The sequence below is a fragment of the Prionailurus bengalensis genome, chromosome B4 (genome assembly GCF_016509475.1).
Source record: "Prionailurus bengalensis isolate Pbe53 chromosome B4, Fcat_Pben_1.1_paternal_pri, whole genome shotgun sequence".
In the NCBI taxonomy this organism is placed as follows: domain Eukaryota; kingdom Metazoa; phylum Chordata; class Mammalia; order Carnivora; family Felidae; genus Prionailurus; species Prionailurus bengalensis.
This window is the reverse complement of record NC_057358.1, coordinates 81,761,592-81,782,838: the sequence shown is the minus strand read 5'-3', so window position 1 is coordinate 81,782,838 and position 21,247 is coordinate 81,761,592. Positions and strand designations below refer to the sequence as shown.

The following is a 21,247-nucleotide window of genomic DNA, read 5'->3' as shown; positions in this document are numbered from 1 at the left end:
CCAGTCTTTGCTGAAGATCAGAGGCAGACTCTAGATGTGTGCTATATTAAAGGCAAGACTCGTAACAGCAGCTTTCAAAGTATGCAGATGAAATGTCTGGGAGATGGGCAATTTTGCCTTCTCCCTCTGTGCTAAGCTCTGGTGAGATATTCACAGTGAGTGCTCACATATTTGTTAACAACTGCTCCTTTGTTTCCTAAAGCCTTGTTGGCTTTATGGATGCAAGTCTCAGTGGCTTTCAGAGCTCAGTGTTTTAGGGGCTCACCCCTTCAGCAGGAGTCTTAAAAGTCAGGGTACTGAATGTGAGGTCCATACCTTTCTCTCCTCAGGAGAAGTTGGGAGTTGGAGTTCTAGTCTGATTATATGGCACTGTGCCAGGGATGGGGTTTATGATGAGACTGTATCTCAGCCTTTCCTACTTGTTTTGATGTGGGTATTTTCTCATTTAAACTAATGTGTAGGAGAGGCACCTGAGTGGTTCAGTCAGTTGAGCATCTAACTTTGGCTCAGGTCATGATCTTGAGGTCCCTGGGTTTGAGCCAATGTTGGGCTCTGTGCTGACAGATCAGAGCCTGGAACCTGCTTCTGATTCTGTGTTTCCTTCTCTCTCTGCCCTCCCCCTCTTGTGCTCTGTCTCTGTCTCTCTCTCTCTCACAAAAATAAACATTAAAAAAATAAATAAACATTAAAAAATTTTAAACCAATGTGTAGGAGTCACTCGGGTAGTTTCTGGATTTCTTTCAGAGGTAATTGCTCTGTGTGTGGTTGTACAGTCAGTGTGTCTATGGGAGGTGAATTCAGTAGCCTCCTGTGTACCCATCTTGGTTGCTCTCCATTTTTTCCTGCTTACTGGCATGTATGATGAGCTGAATTATGTTCCCCTCAAAATTCACAGGTTAAAGATCAAGTTCCTAGTACCTCAGAATGTGATTGCACTTGGAGGTAGAGCCTTTAAAGAGATACTTAAGTTAAAATGAGATCATTAGGTTGAGTCCTAATTCAATATGAGAAGTGTCCTTACTAGAAGGTTATATTAAGACACAGCCAGAATATGACACCAGATGTGTGTGCATAGAAGAAAGATCATATGAAGACATGGTGAAAAGGCATTATCTGTATTCTAAGCCAAGCCAAGAAGGAATCAAACCTGTTGACACCTTGATCTTGGACTTCTAGCTGACAGAACTGTGAGAATATGAATTTATGTTGTTTAAGCTACCCAATCTGTCATATATTGTTATGGCATTCCTAACAAATAATACAGCATATCTAATAATTATTTCATTGAAAACTTGAAATTGTTGATGATATGTTGGCATGTGTCTTGATTTTGTTGTTGTTTTTAAGTGTTCTTGTAGGCAGAACATGTACTTGCTAGATCCGTTTTCATTTCTTTTAAGATTTACTTGTTGAAGTCTAGAAACTTATATTTCAAGAATATTATAGTTTACTTTTAAGAAAATATAATCGTCGGGGTACCTGGGTGGCTCAGTCATTTAAGTGTCTGACTCTTGGTTTTCAGCTCAGGTCATGATCTTGCAGTTTGTGAGTTGGAGCTGAGTGTTGGGCTCTGCTCTGTTAGCATGGAGCCCGCTTGGGATTCTCTCTCTCTCCCTCTATCTCTGCCCCTGTCCCATGTGCTTGCTCTCTCTCTCTCTCTCTCAAAAACAAGTAAATAAATTTGAAAAAAAAAGAAAACATATAATTGTGCATTCTATCCTGAATGCCTTTGGTTTTCAGTGAGGGTATACTCCAATTTGGTTGGTTGAAAGTAAAATACCTTCCAACCCCTTTTGATTTTGGGCATTTGCTCTGCTTAAACCTCACTGGACATTTCTTGTCTAGCTACATGGATTTTTATCTTCCACATGAGGGACTTAGTAGTCAGCAATGACACAAGGAGACCACAATGCAGATTTGGAGATACTTCAGCCACATGGTTCTTTCCCTCTTTTCCTTCACTTCATAATTCTTCCTGATAACTTCCAAGTACCTGAGCTTCCTTGAACTTGAATCTCCTCTTCAAGTCAACAAGTTTTCTGTATCCTATTATTCTCAGTTCTATGTTACAGTGACTTACCTGATTGATAATTTTGAGTCAGCATACATGACTGAAAGAATTCTGGGATTCATGATCAATCTAAACACCAAAGAGCAAACATACTGGTGAAGAGTTGCTGGAAGATGTAGAATTTGAGTAACATTTTGGGTGTCCTGGCTACTATTGCCTATGGCATTTTGCAAATCTGAGGGTGAGGGGTTAAATCTCTAGTAAACTACTCAACTCTCTCAGTTGTGGCACTAGTGAATACATTTAAAGGGAAAGCAAACAAGAGCAAAAGAATTGTGACATAGAATTATAGCTCGATTTTGCATCATCAAGCTTATTTTCAGATGTATCTGGACTGCTGATTGGCCACCTAGCAGAAATAAAATATCTTCGTCATGGTATGATAACATTATTCTAGCTTATTTTTTTTTTTACAAATAATTCTCAAATGTAATGTTCACAAAATAGATAAGAATTAGTAGACACATGAGAAGAGAATGAAAAAAGAAAATGAATGAAAAAAGAAAATGGACAACAGAAACAGACCCACAGTATTTCAGATAATGGAAATATAAGGTTAAACTGCAACAGAGCCATGTTTACTATTTTCAAAGAGACAGAAGACAAGACAAAAAATTGTATTACAGAAACCTATAAAAAGTGGTTTAGTAGATTAGAAAGATAACCAAATAGTTTTAATTCTAAAAGAACCACAAAGAGTATATAAAAAAGAATATGCTGTATACCTTATAAATTTATAGTGAGAATTCAAAGATTAAAAAAAAAAGTGAAACACTTAAGAACATGGCTGGTCTAAAAAACACTTTTTACTTTAAAATAAATGGACTAAAAAGAAGCCAGTTATAAAAGAACACATTATATCATGCCATTTGTATGAAAAATCAAGAGTGGACAAATCTAAAGAGAAAGAAAATACATTAGTGGTTGCCTAAGACTGAGAAGAAGTGTGACAAGAGATGAATGGAGAGTGACTGCTAATGGGTGCAAGGTCCTTTTTGAAGTGAGGAAAATGTTCTAAAGTTAGGTGATGGTGATACATGCACAACCCTTATAAATATACCAAAAAATCATTGAATTATACACTCTAAATGGGGGAACTGTATGGTATGTAAATTGCATATTAGCAAAGCTATTTTTTTAAAAACGGACTAAGTGCTCTAGTCAAAGGGAAGGATTTTAAAAGTTTAGGGAACTTGCTAAAAATGTCACAGATGGTAAGAGTGATAACAGGATTCAAATTTAGAAACTATGATCTCAAGGTTAATTTTTAAAACTCTTTTGCTAACCAAGTGGCTATATTCTAGTCAATAGGATGATCTCTGCAAATCTACGACATAAACTTAAAAATACATTACACATATTCTGCCTTTCTCCCTTTTTTCTGGTTGGAATTGGTCACAGTAGTGAGACACCTTAGATCATATAGCAGGTGGCAACAGGAAGGTATTATATAACAAGATAAAAGGAACTGGAACGTATCAAGATTTCAAATACAAAAGCCACTATGACAGTTGAGACTTTTAAGAGACTAAGAAAGTTTATTATTGTACACTATTATTAATTTGGGAGCCTGTTTATAGTTGGCTATTATATATTCTATATAAATTAGATCTGATCATTTATGAAATAGGACTAAGAAAAGAGAGCTCCTTTTGTAAAAGGTGGAAGATTTATGCGATTTGAAGAGAAACCAGAGCATTAGGAGAGCTCATTTTGTGATGTTTGGAAGATTACTAATCACATGTAAAATGATAAAATGCATGTATTATTAAATTTAACTGCATTTTTACTCATACTGCTATACAAAAATAAAAATGGAAGAAGCATATTTATGTTTTAACCAAAATTCATCTTTGATTTCAAACATTTTGCCATATTTAATTTTTTTGTTGTTGAAAACATTTTTAAAAGGTTTTTTGTTATAAATTATTCAACTACTTTTGATATTGTTTTTATAGTTGAGAAAAGCATACTTTTAACATTTGAAAGGCCAGGGTACTATTCATACCCAAGGGAAAAATATTAATTACGTGTCTGACTTCAATGTTAAGAATACACTAAAGGATATAGATAGAAAAAAATGTTATGATAGGAGAAATAGAGGATGTTACTGCATAGTGATTTTTGTGTGTTTTGAGGCATGTGGGATTGGGAAGGAAAGATTCCCAGGAAAGATTTTTTTCCAGTTTATAATTCTGACACCTATTCTGAGGTGTATTGTTTTGCACATGAAGTGATATTCCAACAGGCGTTGGGCATCCTACAATTCAACTGAATTGTGACACTATCTACCTGGAGATATTGTTAGATACCATAGGTTAAGGGCTTAGTCCTATAAGACTGCTCTCCACCCACTTCAGAGGTCAATGGCTAGTGTAAGTTGTCACCTCTGCTTCTGACAGACTCCTATAGACCTAAGGTTCCATTGACCTTCTCGTTGGAAGGTCACTTTGCTAGAGTGACTCACACAGCTCGGAGGGACATTTTATTTGCTAGATCACCAGTTTATTATAAAAGGATATCACTCAGGAATAGCCAAATGGAAGAGATATGTAGGGTGAATTATGTGGGAAAGGGCACAGATTCCATGCCCTCCTTAAGTGTACCACTCTCCAGGCACCTTCACATGTTTACCAACCTGGAAGCTCTCTGTACTCCATTCTTTTATTTCTTAATGGAAACCTCATTACATAGGCATAATTGATTAAATCATTGGCTATTGGCAATTGAACTCAATCTCCAGCCCCTCTCCCATTCCCAGAAGTGAGGATGGGAGGACTGAAAGCTCCAAACTTCTACACATGGTTGCTTCCTCTGGCAACCAGCCTCCATCTTTAGGTTACCAAGGGCTTCCCAAATCACCTCATTAACATAACAAAAGATAGCCTTTATTGCTTCCATCACATTAGGAAGGTTTAGGAGTTCTGTGATCCTAAGTGGATGAAGACCAAATGGATATATTTTTTTTAATATATGAAATTTATTGTCACATTGGTTTCCATACAACACCCAGTGCTCATCTCAAAAGATGCCCTCTTCAATACTCTCCCCTCCCTCCCACCCCCCATCAACCCTCAGTTTGTTCTCAGTTTTTAACAGTCTCTTATGCTTTGGCTCTCTCCCACTCTAACCCCTTTTTTTTTTTTTTTTCCTTCCCCTCCCCCATGGGTTTCTGTTAAGTTTCTCAGCATCCACATAAGAGTGAAAACATATGGTATCTGTCTTTCTCTGTATGGCTCATTTCACTTAGCATCACACTCTCCAGTTCCATCCACGTTGCTACAAAGGGCCATATTTCATTCTTTCTCATTGCCACGTAGTATCCATTGTGTATATAAACCATAATTTCTTTATCCATTCATCAGTTGATGGACATTTAGGCTCTTTCCACAATTTGGCTATTGTTGAGAGTGCTGCTATAAACATTGGGGTACAAGTGCCCCTATGCATCAGTACTCCTGTACCAAATGGATATTTCTTATTGTAAATCATAATATCACCCAGCTGATAGATCCTTAATGTTCATGATAAGATAACAGTACTAGTATTATAACTATGATGAATGTGTTGTTTTCTGAGCTTATTCTGTTTTTTTCACCAAATAGTAGATAACTTGATGTTCTTTTCATAAATTTTCACAAGTGAAGCATAAACATGTCCTTAGGATGTTAAAAAAATGTGAAATCTCAAAGAATGGTTCTTTTAAATAACAATAGGTATTGCTGGATGATGTGTTGGTAATCAAGTAGAGGAATCTTAAATAGCATCAAGTGGCTTAGGTACTCAAAATCATATTTATAAAGGCTTCTTTCCTTTTTTTTTTTATCTGAAAAATATATGTGTGTGTATTTCGGGACATTTTATTGTGCTAAGAACACTTAACATAAGTTCTATCCTCTGAACAAATTCTAAGGGTAAATACATTAACTATAGGTGCTGTGAAAGGTGAAATAAAATGGGGTCACAGGGCACGTGGGTGGCTCAGTCAATTAAGTGATTCAGCTCAGGTCATGATCTCACATTTTGTGGGATCAAGCCCCACATAGGGCTCTGTGCTGATGGCATGGAGCCTGCTTGAGATTCTCTCTCTCAAACTCTCTCTCTGTCCCTTCCCTGCTTGTGCCCGTGCACTTATCTCTTAAAACAAACAAACAAACAAACAAAAAACAAAAAAAAACCTTAAAGTCTTTATTTTTTTTATTTATTTTTTTTTTAAATTTTTTTTCAACGTTTATTTATTTTTGGGACAGAGAGAGACAGAGCATGAATGGGGGAGGGGCAGAGAGAGAGAGAGAGACACAGAATCGGAAACAGGCTCCAGGCTCTGAGCCATCAGCCCAGAGCCTGACGCGGGGCTCGAACTCACGGACCATGAGATCGTGACCTGGCTGAAGTCGGACACTTAACCGACTGCGCCACCCAGGCGCCCCCTTAAAGTCTTTAAAAAACGGGGTCACTTATGTCAAGGATTTTTTAAATGGAGCCAGGAGGACATTAAGGAGATGGGCTTTATGCAAGTCCTCCCTGGTGGAACCATGAACTTTTGTGCTGGGGCAAACCTGAAATATTCCAAGGACTCAGCCTAAATAGCTGCACTTGTTACAGTAAGAGAGTGCTTAGTGATAGCCTTAGCAGCCAATTATATTCAATCAAGATTAACATTCTGTTGGCAACACTAGTAAAAAATTCTTTGTGAACAACTTATGCAAACATTCTCTATTTGCTTAAAAAACTACTGCCTTTTGTTCCCTAGTAGGATACTACTTAGTTTGCTCCCAAATCTATGTACCCCAAATTGCAATTGTTTGATCCCAAATAAATGCTCTTGCTTAATTCTTCTTGACAATTTTAGATTGACATGGCTGGTGTCAGAAGCAATCTGGACCAGAAGCAATCCCAGTGCTGCAGGCCTGGTGTGGCCTAGAACTGGGTGTGGTATTCACTCAAGACTTTTGTGCTCACCGCTTCCAGGGACAGCTGTCTCCTTCAACTGTGAGTCCTCTTAAGTCCAGCCTTCTTTCCTTCTGGTTGTAGACTTTCTTTGGAAGATTACGAAGGGAGATGATTGTGGTGCCAGCTCACAGCTGTGCTGCAGGATGGTTTTCCTTAGGTGAATACTCTTTTCTTCCACAGAGGGTCAAATGAGTAATTCCTGGTGTTTAAAAATAGCTGTTGGGTGATTTAAAATTGCAATGACCATCCTGGGGAGGCTTTATTTTAAATGAGTCCACCTTAACAGACACCCTTAAAAGAGAGGATTCCGAACCTCTTGGAGACAATGGAATGCATTCTTTGATTGGTATTCAGAAGTTTCTAAAAAACAAAATAACTCCAAAAAACTCTAAAAGGATCCACATATAAATAATAATAATAATAATAATAATAATAATAATAATAGAAATAATGAAAAAGTCTTTGGTTAAAGATCTTGAGCTTTTGAGCAGGTAATTTTAACTTGGCCCATATGCCAGAAACAATTTGGATCCAGCTATTCTTTTGAGTTTCATACCTCAGGCATAGCTAAAATTAAAAAAAAAATGCTATAAGATCTTTATGTCTGTCGATTTGTCTGCATGCATGTTATAGACATGATATTTTTCTACCTCTGGATGGTATGGCCAAAATTAATTTGTAAAAGAGCTCTATTAAATTGGCTTAAGGTAAATCAAGTGTTTATAAGTTAAGTATTCCTAAAGTTCTTATAAATATAATACAAATGAATGCAAGTGCTTTTCAAGTTCATGTGATCTAGGATAATCTTTGATAAATAAAAGCCAACTCAAGTTTGTTGGTTTAATAAAAACAAGAATGTCTTCAGAGTCATCAGCCTTAGATATAATGCAAACAACTTTTTCTCCCCGCGTTTACTAGTCAAATAAGCTCCTGTTTCTCTATGTTACAAAATTTGTCAACAAGAGGAATAAATCATGTTTGGCTGTTTAATGTCTAATTCAAATATGATTGTTCTGTTAAGCAAGTAATTTAAATTAATATGAATAAGATCAAAGTTTAGACTAAGTTAAACTGAATAATGGCTATTCATTAAATATTTAAATTACTTCCAAAAAAGATAAACATTAAATGCTAAGCATAAGTTATATTAAAAAGCACAATTTTGGCTTTTTGATTTTAAAAAAATGTATTACAAGAAATATTATATTTCTAAAAATTTCAAATGTATTTATAAGCTAGCTACTATACTATGGAATGCTAATTTCTGGTAGTTCACAATTGCTGGCTTCCTCATTTTCACTGAAAAGCAAAGATTGCGAATAGTTAAAAAGGTTGCAAGAAGAGCTAACAATACCAAATGAACCAGAGAAAATGTCAACAGAGTAATAAGCATAAATTAACTCTGTGCCAACTGTGTGCATTGATGCCAAGAGAATGCAGACAAGACAGCAGGTGTCCCTTTAGAAGAAGTCCCGTAGATTTCTCCTGCTGTGGAAGGATTTACCGGAACTGCTTGTTTTTCAAACTGTGGTCACACACCATTGATGAATTATGATTAACATTTATTCAAATAGAAAATACATATATTATGCATATTTATCTATATATATAGTTGGATGGGTGATATATGTCTTTTTTGTCTATAATTTATCGATTTTGTTATATATTATCTACATATAAATAAGTAATTTCATACAATGAAAAATAGAGCATGGCATATACTGAAAGTAGGAAATACATGTCAGTTTGATTAACTTTTATTTCAGTTATGGTTATGTTTTTTTATGTGCAAGTATGTGCTGAGACATAATATGCACTATTTTTCTCACTGTGGAATGATCCAACATGTTTGAAAGCTACTGCTCTTGTACCACAATAAACTGAGACATAAAAGGGTCTGTTCAAGCAGTGAGAAAATCTTAAAATTTTTCAAAACCAAGGCCATCAAAGTTAATACTAATTACCTCCTTAAGAAAAATCTGAAGCTTATTGTTAAGGATACTCAATCTAGAGCACCTCATAAGGAAAAACTTTATTGGGCTGACAATGGTTGTAGTTTCAGTCCACTGACCCTTTTATGGTATGACCTGAACAAAACACCTGTCTTAGTAGTCCATGAAAAGACCTCTGATGCAAATGACTCATCAGATGACCTGCTGGGCAGCTGATAAACTTGTAAGTTTCATGAAACAATACTGGTGGGGAAATATTTCTAAGGCTGCCAAAGTGGTAGCCTTAGAATTGACTTGTACTGTGGCTTTTTTTTTTTTAAATCACTAACTAGTTATTTTCTTTAGACTCCTTTTCATAATTATTTTTTGGAAAAGCTCATTTATCTACTTTTCTATGAAGGAATCTGACTCCATTTGTAACATACATCCTTGTATTCCTTCTTTTGAACCCATTTGCTCAATGAAGAATTTCAAGGAAGGGTTTATGCTTGGAATTTTAACTTGGAGAGCATTCCTCAGATTCTTTAGGAAATTAATGATGAAGGACTGATGGATCAAAGTATTTGCACTGTTATTTTTCCTAATTAGTATCCTAATGCTATTTGCTCTATTACACACAGTAAGACTTCTTAGTTGGTGGTAAACACCTATAGTATTGGAGGAACTTGTTGCTTTCATATCTGCTTTTATATTGTTATTTGTCCTGTGGACTGAATCTCTTATTTGTTAAATTACTCTCTCCTACCTGGAATTCATATACTAGCTGACTTATCTGCCTTTCTCCAAGTTGTTACAATGGCCCTTGTTATTAGGAATGATTTTAGCCCCTGGGTTAATATTTTATTTTTTTCTTGTGACCCTCATTGCTGATGGTCAAGCCTTATCACACCCTTCTGTCCCTATCCTGCAAAAACTTTTTGTTTCTACAAACCTGATTGATTGATGGATTTGTGCCAGAACAAACCATACTCAGGAGGTGCCTGAATTAATAGTTGATCTCTATCCCTAAAAGGAGGGAGAAACTTTATTGGTAAAATTGTAGGTTTCTCTTTTGGCATCTTTGAAAGTACCAACTTCCATCTGGAAAACAAGCCCCAGATATAACTGTCTTCCGTTGGATTCCCTGTTCTTATAAGGAAATATCTTGTCACTCAGATCTGGACATTAACTAATAATTTTTCTTATGTTTTAAAAATATAAATGGTATAGGTAGAACATAGGTTATTTTCCAGTGAATGTTTGTAGCTATGCACTCTTACATGATTCAGATGATCATAAACTCACTCTGTGTTGGAGTTTATATGACTACAGGGTGGTTTCTTCTAACATATCCTTGTGGTAGAAAAATGAAATCTGTAATGGACCTGGATAATTAGGAAGCAGATATGCTTCCCCTTAATGGGATGATATGGGGAATTGATAAAAAATATAGAGAATAGTGGAAGCTTAATTCCACCCATCTTTTTCCTGGAAACACCCCATCTCTTAGCCTGAATCTGACTCATAAAAATCAAACTCATTGCTTCAAGTATACAGAAAAATAAGATGCTCTTATAATCACTCACACAATTCCAGTAAATCAGATTATCCTATACTCTGTAAAGTGGATTACATTTTGATCATGAGATATCCTTTGAAACTGGTAAAAGAGAGGCGCTTCAGTGACTCAGTTGGTTAAACATCTGACTCTTGATCTTGCTCAGGTCATGATCTCATGGTTTGTCAGATCAAGCCCCGTATTGGGCTCTGTGCTAAGCGTGGAGCCTGCTTGGGATTCTCTCTCTGTATCTCTCTCTTTGCCCCTCCCCTGCTTGCTGTCTTTCTCTCTCTCTCTCTCTCTCTCAAAATAAATAAATTAATTAAAAAAATAAACTGGTAAAACAGTCTGAACAAAGGGACCCACTTACGCTTTGTCCTTAGAAGGTTCTGGATATTTTTGTGTGTGTGGCACACGTATTTACTTCACTCTTCTTATTAAATGGAAAGGACATTATGGGGTTATTTATTTTGTCTATGATGCCACCATTAGAAAGACTTTCCCCCCCCACTGCTCTTGTACCAAGTCTGGGATTCTTCTAATATCAATTAAAAAGAACTTGGTGAAGCTGGGATGGTTATAGTTTTGGATTGCTGTTATCAATAACTCAATTGTATATAGAAAGGGTCTTGGTCATACCTTTTCCTAAGCATTTTTTTCCTTGGATTGGGATAATAGACTTGGAAAGGACAATATACAACTTATTCATAGTCATAGCCATCACCTCAAATGCTTCTGTTCAAGCATTTGAATTATCAACAAACTCAGGTTGATAGCGCAGAGATTGTCTTACAAAATAAGAGGCAACTTGATATTTTAATGGAGCAACAGGAGGGCACTCATGCCCTGTTAGAAAAATTTTGTTTCTATATTGGTCTGGTGAAGTAACATAACTAAAATTTATAAAGGATGATATCTACCTATTAGCTGAAGTGCGACATAAGAAACCAGGGCTTGGAGGTTATTTTGATCTCTTTAGTTGTTTACCATCAGAAATAGGATCATGGTTAAGAATGATAGGAGAAAGTCATTTATCACTCTTAATTATATGTGTTACTGTGTTAATCAAATGCTTACTAAAAATTGAATCCACTGCTGTGACTCACCCAGATGCACAGCTTATGTTTGCACAGATGACTATATCAGATGCTTTTCATCAGTGTGAATTTTATGGACCAGAAAACTTGGAGGAATTAGTCATAGGACCTTCCCCCCACATCCCCTGCCACCCCCCTCCCCATCCTGCTCCTCTAAGACAAAGGGATTAGAAGGAAACAGAGCAGGTAATGGAACCACTCTGGCCTTTTAGGGACTAATATTACTCTCTTGATGTTTCTCCAGGGACTTAAGAGCAAAGAGGGAAAGATGTGACAAGAGTTGACAGCAATGACTCCATTTTTGTACTTAGGACTTTATCTTGTTAAAATATGAAATTGTACTGGTCTTGATGATTTGCCAACAGCAAGGTTTTACTTCCTTAGATTTGTTCTTTAGATCTGTTCTGTTGCACTAAGTGTACTGAGCCTCTAGGTACTTCCTAATTCAACATTCTTAACAATTTCCTAGATTAATGCCTAAGATACATGAGGTTTTTGGAATATCAGTATTGCTAATTACTCCTTTTATGCTTATCATTTTGCTAAGAAAGATCATCTAAAACCTCCATGGGCATCTGATTGTGGTCACTCCATGGATTGATTCACCCGAAATGCCAAGTGGCTTACTAAATAAAGCCCCAGATGAGGAAACTGTCTAGGAACCATTTTCTGACTACCTTCATGTTTTTCACTGTGGCCTGATTCTAATGACAGTGTCCTTAAAACATCTGCCAAAGATTAAAAATTCCCCCCAGCATGGGACATGACTTCGTGGGATAAGTCCATCCAGCGATGTGGGCCTAAGCAAATACATAATTGATTAGTGATGTTTTCAGAGAAAGATCTTAAACAAAAGAGGGAAATGTGAAAAGCAAAATGAGATGGAGTCACTTATATCAAGGTTTTTGTTTTGTTTTTTTGTTTTTGTTTTTGTTTTTACAATGAAGCTGGGAGGCCATTAAGGAGGTGAACCTGTCCTCACCCGTGGAACTATGTGCTTTTAAACTGGATCAGATCTCAAATATTCCAAGGATTCAGCCCAAATACCTGCAATTTGCTACAATAATAGATTTTGTTTAGCAACCAATTATATTCAGTCAAGATTAGCTTTTTGCCACCAGCATCAATAAAAAATTCTTTGCAGATAATGTATACAAGCATTCCCTTTTGCTTAAAAAGCTGCTGACTTTTACTCCCTAGTAGGAAGCTATTTGGGTTACTTACCCAAATCTGTGTATCCTGAATTAGAATTCTTTGATCCCAAATGAATGCTCTTGCTTAATTTAAGTGATGCCTATTGATTAACAATTTCTTATTTTTCTCTCCCTTTGTCCCTGGTGACTATTATTCTAATCTTTGAATTTATGAATTTGACTATTTTAGATATTTCATGTAAGTGGGATCATGGATTACTTGTCTTTCTGTGTCTGGCTTATTTCACTTAAAAGGAGTCTTCAAGGTCCATCCATATTGTTGCATGTTGCAGAATTTCCTGCTTTTCAAAGGTTGGATAATATTCCATTGTATACACCACATTTAATTTATCCAATCATCAGCTGATGGACATTTAGGTTGATGGACATATATTTCTACATATTGGTTATCATGACTAGGGCTGCAATGAATATAAGAGGGCAGATATCTGAGATCCTGATTTCAGTTTTTTCGGGGGTATATACCCGGAAGTGGGATTACTAGACCAAAGGGTAGTTTTATTCTTACTTTTCTGAGAAACCTAATTTTTAAATTTAAAACTGAAGGAAAAAAAGAGTGACCCAACAAAGAATGAGGAAAATATATTTTGACAGGAAAGCAGTTTTCAAACAGTGGTTTGACATGACTTAGACATGAACGCAGAGGGGAAATGTCAGTTCAAATTCCTAAAGCATGGAAAGTAGTGGGATGGGGAAAGTAGTTTCAGAATATGATCTGTATGAGCTACTTTTTCTGGAGGAAATGTGGTAAACAGTTTATATTCCTCCAATGTGTATCTTTATATAATAAAAGATACAAAACCCTTATATATAGCTTTTCATATTCCTTTTGGAAACTTTTCTAAGTTTCCAACATCCTATGTATCTAACTGTTTTTATTTCCTTGATTTCTTTGGCAAGGGTTTGTGTATTTTAGTGACATTCTGTGTTGGCATGTCAATATATGTGTCTACATCTGGCAGTCTTTTTTTTTTTTTGGCAATACCAAAATATTTGAAGTCTTCAAAATAGTTATCCATTTTTATCATCTTCCCTTTTACTTCATGTAGTTTTTGAGAAAAGCTTATATATAACATTTAAAAGTTTTGGTTATTATCAGTTTGATACAGTGACAGTAGTTACAAATCTTATAACTTTTGTTTTGGTATTTTGATATTTTTCCATAATTGTAAGGTTTATAACTCTTTCACAGAAAAATATTTATTTGAGTGCAAGTCAGCTATTTTGCTTTCTTTTGAATTGTTTGGCCCTGAGGGTACATAGGAGTAAATTTTTGCTGGTTTGTTGTCTCCTTTATATTTAGTGTTTAACATAGTACCTGACCTAAAGAAACTACCAAATTCATATTTGTGAAGTGAAATCAAGTGATAAATCATTTGAAAATTTTATATTGGAAGAAGCAATGACAACCATTACTTAGTCTTTTGCTGAAAATGTAACAAATTTTCTCTTGATATATTCTGGTTTGGAGATATACGTCTGTTTAATTTGTTGTGTTTTGTTTTCTGATTTTCCTAATTTGGAGGTAAAACTAGGATTTAGATTTTTAAAAACTGTTAGCATGCCTGTTTGTGGAAGGATCTTAAAAGACATTTGTGAGGAAGATGTTAGTAGAGCAGGATGAGTGTTTTTTTTTTTTTAATTTTTTTTCAACGTTTTTTATTTATTTTTGGGACAGAGAGAGACAGAGCATGAACGGGGGAGGGGCAGAGAGAGAGGGAGACACAGAATCGGAAACAGGCTCCAGGCTCTGAGCCATCAGCCCAGAGCCTGACGCGGGGCTCGAACTCACAGACCGCGAGATCGTGACCTGGCTGAAGTCAGAGCTTAACCGACTGCGCCACCCAGGCGCCCGAGGATGAGTGTTTTGAACAAGGTAACTTGACTAGAAAATTTGATAAGTTTATTATATGTGTTTCTTTGGCTTCACATTCTTTTATTTCCTGGAAAATATCACAGTTCTTTTGACTGGGTTATTGAAGGCTTGTTTGATTTGCCTGTTCCTCAGTGTATAAATAAAAGGGTTCAGAACCGGAGCAATGGAGGTAGCGAACACTGTCACACCCTTGTTAATGGCCACTGATTCCTTCACTGAAGGCTTGATATCTATGAGGATGCAGCTGCCATAGGTGATGGAAACCAGTATCCAGTATTTCTGTGTGTTCATAATAGTGAATTTTGGTCTATTGCCTCAACATTAAAAGTGCTATTATTCTTTTTCACGTGTTTTTTGTTATGTGATTATTCATCCAGTTTAGATATTTTGCCTAAAATTTACATGTGTTTGGATATTATTTATTTTGTATATTGAAGCGTCACAAAGAATTTTGCCTTATATTTTCCCAAGGAATCATTTTTATTATATATTGTAATATTATAAATCTACTTTCTTTTCAGAATAATTTTTAAGAAATTGATATGCAAAACTATCAAATATTTGTTTGAAAAATCAAAATACAAAAGTGGCATGAGAAGGGCTCAATGGAAGGGAGGTTAAAGAAGTGTTGAAAAAATTAACGTAACTCAAGCATATATTACTAAAAAACACGATTATGGACTTGCAAAATAAAATGTCTGTGGACATTTATTCTTGTTTTTGAGATGTTTTAAAAATATTTCCTTTTACTTCGTTGAGAGCAAGGCAATTCTTTTGATTGAGTCCTTGAAGGCTTTCTTAACCTTGATTGTTTCTCAAGGTATAAATAAATGGGTTTAATGTAGGGGAAAAAGAAGAAATGAGCAGTGAAACTCCTTTATTAATAGTCATTTTTTCTTTTGCTGTAGGATTCATATAGATGAAAATGCATGTGCCATAGGTGATAGATACCACAATCATATGGGAAGAACAGGTCGAAAAGGCCTTTTTCCTTTGTTGAACAGAAGGGAATCTAAAAATTGTCTTGATGATGTAAGCATATGACAGAACTACACAAGTAAGAGTCATATTCAAGGTCAGCACAGCACAGATTATAACTGTCCATTCCACGAACCATGTATCTGAACATGAGATTTTCACTAAGGGAAATGCATCACAGGCAAAATGATCAATCATGTTAGAGTCACAAAATTTTAGATTTAAACCCAGGCTAAGTGGTGGGATTATTACACATAAACCAGCCATTCAACAACAGATGATGAGAATCCTGCAGACCCTCTTGCTCATGATGATCACATAATGCAAGGGTTTGCATATGGCCACATAATGGTCATAGGACATGGTGGCCAGCAGAAAAAACTCTGATACTCCACAGAGGTCAGCAAAAAATACTTGGATGATACAAGCTTTATAGGTAGTAATGTTGTCACCTATTGCTATGCTATACAAATACCTGGGAATAATGGCAGATGTGAATGAGATCTCTGAGAAATTTTTTAAGAAAAAGTACATGGGTGTTTTAAGGTGAGGATCCACAAAAGTGAGTATGATGATTGTCAAGTTTCCACTTACACTCAGTGTGTAGGTGAGAAATAGGAAGATAAAAATCAGAACTTGCAGCTCAGGGTCATCTGTCAGTCCCAGCAGAATGAATGTTGTTATTGTACTGTTTCTCATCACTGGCTTCTGACTTCTCTCCAATCTGGATATGATATTCATAAAAATTTTCTTATAGATTATAGATTATTTTAACTGTTCTAAAATATATTCAAATTTTTATATTTCTATCTCATTATAATATGAGATATAATATATCATATTATATAATTATAATACATTAATATATATTAATATATTATATAAATATAATTAATATATATCTAATGTAATTATATATATGTTTATAATATAACAGAAACATGTATTTTATATATATATATATTTATTTACATTTTATGTCTATCCTGTGCTTGGGATTTTTCCATGTGACTAAGTAGATTACTGAGGGGTGTCATTTTATGAGTAACAAAAATGTCTTTGGCTCTGAAGAATTCTTCCCTGTTCAGAATCTAAGTGACAAAATTTCACCCTCTATTGCATGTCTTTTCTTGGCTCTTTGGGTCTTTTTAAATAAATAATGCTAATATAACGTCGGTTCACTATACAGACACTAGAGCAAAATTTGAGGGCTTTGTTCCAAAAGAAGGTTTTTGGTTTTTGGTGTGTCTTTAGGTTAAGTGTACTTAATTCTTATTAGCAATCTTACACTATGCTGATTGCCCCCCACCACTTCCTGTTACACAGCCTACTTATTTGTTTTTCTGAATATTCACATTATGTGTACTGAATTTGTGTTACCTTTACTACTGACAAAAGTGATGACTGCCTTATCTTCCCTCCCTCATCTTCCAGTCAATGAATAATTTTATCTTCATTGATGCTACACTAGTAGGGACTCAAATGTTTCTAATATACAATCGATATCCTAAACCTTGAGGTTTTCTGATGCTGATTAATAGAAAATATTTTCCCCTTGCATATCGCGCTTATTTGTTGTATGAGTGAATTCACTTTATTGTTCAACTTGTTGTGTTCTCTTCTTACTGAGGTTGCGGGAGGATTGTTTGTGACAGAATGTTTGTGACAATTTACCTCATTCACAGTGCTTCTAATACACAGAAAAGTCCCTAACTGAGGAACATGGTTTACTCAAAAGTTAGAATCCTCTTAGGAAATTTAGTCTCTCGTTCAACAATTGTCAAATATTTATGAACAATGGAGTGCAGAAGGAACAGTTATATCTTAACATACTTGCAGCTCACCCACCTTCCTTCATTCTTTTCTCTGAATCTTTGACATGATATGTACCACTGTGAAATCTTAGTGGCCCTCAAACTTTGAGCATTATTCAGTTTTCAAAATATATCTGTTTTTCCCCAAGACATTATAACATGTTTTATGACAGAAGTTAATAAACAGATTGACACTGAAGTGTAACTAACCGATTTTGTTTTTTCTCCCTTTCAAATATGTTTAAAATGAGCACAAGATTCTACAAGGAAATACTGTCATTTCAGTCATTATGGTGTTCTTTTTGGGGGGTGGGAAGAGTAATGCAAGGGCATTTATATACTTCTCTATATATGAAGACACTTTATTTTATTTTTTATTTTATTTTTTTTATTTATTTTTTTTTTTTTCTGAAATTTATTGACAAATTGGTTTCCATACAACACCCAGTGCTCATCCCAAAAGGTGCCCTCCTCAATACCCATCACCCACCCTCTCCTCCCTCCCACCCCCCATCAACCCTCAGTTTGTTCTCAGTTTTTAACAGTCTCTTATGCTTTGGCTCTCTCCCACTCTAACCCCTTTTTTTTTTTTTTTCCTTCCCCTCCCCCATGGGTTCCTGTTAAGTTTCTCAGGATCCACATAAGAGTGAGACCATATGGTATCTGTCTTTCTCTGTATGGCTTATTTCACTTAGCATCACACTCTCCAGTTCCATCCACGTTGCTACAAAAGGCCATATTTCATTTTTTCTCATTGCCACGTAATATTCCATTGTGTATATAAACCACAATTTCTTTATCCATTCATCAGTTGATGGACATTTAGGCTCTTTCCATAATTTGGCTATTGTTGAGAGTGCTGCTATGAACATTGGGGTACAAGTGGCCCTATGCATCAGTGCTCCTGTATCCCTTGGATAAATTCCTAGCAGTGCTATTGCTGGGTCATAGGGTAGGTCTATTTTTAATTTTCTGAGGAACCTCCACACTGCTTTCCAGAGCGGCTGCACCAATTTGCATTCCCACCAACAGTGCAAGAGGGTTCCCGTTTCTCCACATCCTCTCCAGCATCTATAGTCTCCTGATTTGTTCATTTTGGCCACTCTGACTGGCGTGAGGTGATATCTGAGTGTGGTTTTGATTTGTATTTCCCTGATAAGGAGCGACGCTGAACATCTTTTCATGTGCCTGTTGGCCATCCGGATGTCTTCTTTAGAGAAGTGTCTATTCATGTTTTCTGCCCATTTCTTCACTGGGTTATTTGTTTTTCGGGTGTGGAGTTTGGTGAGCTCTTTATAGATTTTGGATACTAGTCCTTTGTCCGATATGTCATTTGCAAATATCTTTTCCCATTCCGTTGGTTGCCTTTTAGTTTTGTTGGTTGTTTCCTTTGCTGTGCAGAAGCTTTTTATCTTCATAAGGTCCCAGTAATTCACTTTTGCTTTTAATTCCCTTGCCTTTGGGGATGTGTCGAGTAAGAGATTGCTACGGCTGAGGTCAGAGAGGTCTTTTCCTGCTTTCTCCTCTAAGGTTTTGATGGTTTCCTGTCTCACATTTAGGTCCTTTATCCATTTTGAGTTTATTTTTGTGAATGGTGTGAGAAAGTGGTCTAGTTTCAACCTTTTGCATGTTGCTGTCCAGTTCTCCCAGCACCATTTGTTAAAGAGGCTGTCTTTTTTCCATTGGATGTTCTTTCCTGCTTTGTCAAAGATGAGTTGGCCATACGTTTGTGGGTCTAGTTCTGGGGTTTCTATTCTATTCCATTGGTCTATGTGTCTGTTTTGGTGCCAATACCATGCTGTCTTGATGATGACAGCTTTGTAGTAGAGGCTAAAGTCTGGGATTGTGATGCCTCCTGCTTTGGTCTTCTTCTTCAAAATTCCTTTGGCTATTCGGGGCCTTTTGTGGTTCCATATGAATTTTAGGATTGCTTGTTCTAGTTTCGAGAAGAATGCTGGTGCAATTTTGATTGGGATTGCATTGAATGTGTAGATAGCTTTGGGTAGTATTGACATTTTGACAATATTTATTTTTCCAATCCATGAGCAGGGAATGTCTTTCCATTTCTTTAAATCTTCTTCAATGTCCTTCAGAAGCTTTCTATAGTTTTCAGCATACAGATCCTTTACATCTTTGGTTAGATTTATTCCTAGGTATTTTATGCTTCTTGGTGCAATTGTGAATGGGATCAGTTTCTTTCTTTGTCTTTCTGTTGCTTCATTGTTAGTGTATAAGAATGCAACTGATTTCTGTACATTGATTTTGTATCCTGCAACTTTGCTGAATTCCTGTATCAGTTCTAGCAGACTTTTGGTGGAGTCTATCGGATTTTCCATGTATACTATCATGTCATCTGCAAAAAGCGAAAGCTTGACTTCATCTTTGCCAATTTTGATGCCTTTGATTTCCTTTTGTTGTCTGATTGCTGATGCTAGAACTTCCAGCACTATGTTAAACAGCAGCGGTGAGAGTGGGCATCCTTGTCGTGTTCCTGATCTCAGGGAAAAAGCTTTCAGTTTTTCCCCGTTGAGGATGATGTTAGCTGTGGGCTTTTCATAAATGGCTTTTATGATCTTTAAGTATGTTCCTTCTATCCCGACTTTCTCAAGGGTTTTTATTAAGAAAGGGTGCTGGATTTTGTCGAAGGCCTTTTCTGCATCGATTGACAGGATCATATGGTTCTTCTCTCTTTTTTTGTTAATGTGATGTATCACGTTGATTGATTTGCGAATGTTGAACCAGCCCTGCATCCCAGGAATGAATCCCACTTGATCATGGTGAATAATTCTTTTTATATGCCGTTGAATTCGATTTGCTAGTATCTTATTGAGAATTTTTGCATCCATATTCATCAGGGATATTGGCCTGTAGTTCTCTTTTTTTACTGGGTCTCTGTCTGGTTTAGGAATCAAAGTAATACTGGCTTCATAGAATGAGTCTGGAAGTTTTCCTTCCCTTTCTATTTCTTGGAATAGCTTGAGAAGGATAGGTATTATCTCTGCTTTAAACGTCTGGTAGAACTCCCCTGGGAAGCCATCTGGTCCTGGACTCTTATTTGTTGGGAGATTTTTGATAACCGATTCAATTTCTTCGCTGGTTATGGGTCTGTTCAAGCTTTCTATTTCCTCCTGATTGAGTTTTGGAAGCGTGTGGGTGTTCAGGAATTTGTCCATTTCTTCCAGGTTGTCCAATTTGTTGGCATATAAGTTTTCATAGTATTCCCTGATAATTGTTTGTATCTCTGAGGGATTGGTTGTAATAATTCCATTTTCATTCATGATTTTATCTATTTGGGTCATCTCCCTTTTCTTTTTGAGAAGCCTGGCTAGAGGTTTGTCAATTTTGTTTATTTTTTCAAAAAACCAACTCTTGGTTTCGTTGATCTGCTCTACAGTTTTTTTAGTTTCTATATTGTTTATTTCTGCTCTGATCTTTATTATTTCTCTTCTTCTGCTGGGCTTAGGCTGCCTTTGCTGTTCTGCTTCTAGTTCCTTTAGGTGTGCTGTTAGATTTTGTATTTGGGATTTTTCTTGTTTCTTGAGATAGGCCTGGATTGCAATGTATTTTCCTCTCAGGACTGCCTTTGCTGCGTCCCAAAGCGTTTGGATTGTTGTATTTTCATTTTCGTTTGTTTCCATATATTTTTTAATTTCTTCTCTAATTGCCTGGTTGACCCACTCATTCGTTAGTAGGGTGTTCTTTAACCTCCATGCTTTTGGAGGTTTTCCAGACTTTTTCCTGTGGTTGATTTCAAG

General features: G+C 36.1%; 1 pseudogene; it reads right to left on the bottom strand.

Annotated features, from left to right (window-relative positions):
• Positions 1–14,760: 14,760 nt before the first annotated feature.
• On the bottom strand, positions 14,761–16,377 carry LOC122473099 (annotated as a pseudogene).
• Between the last annotated feature and the right edge of the window lie 4,870 nt (positions 16,378–21,247).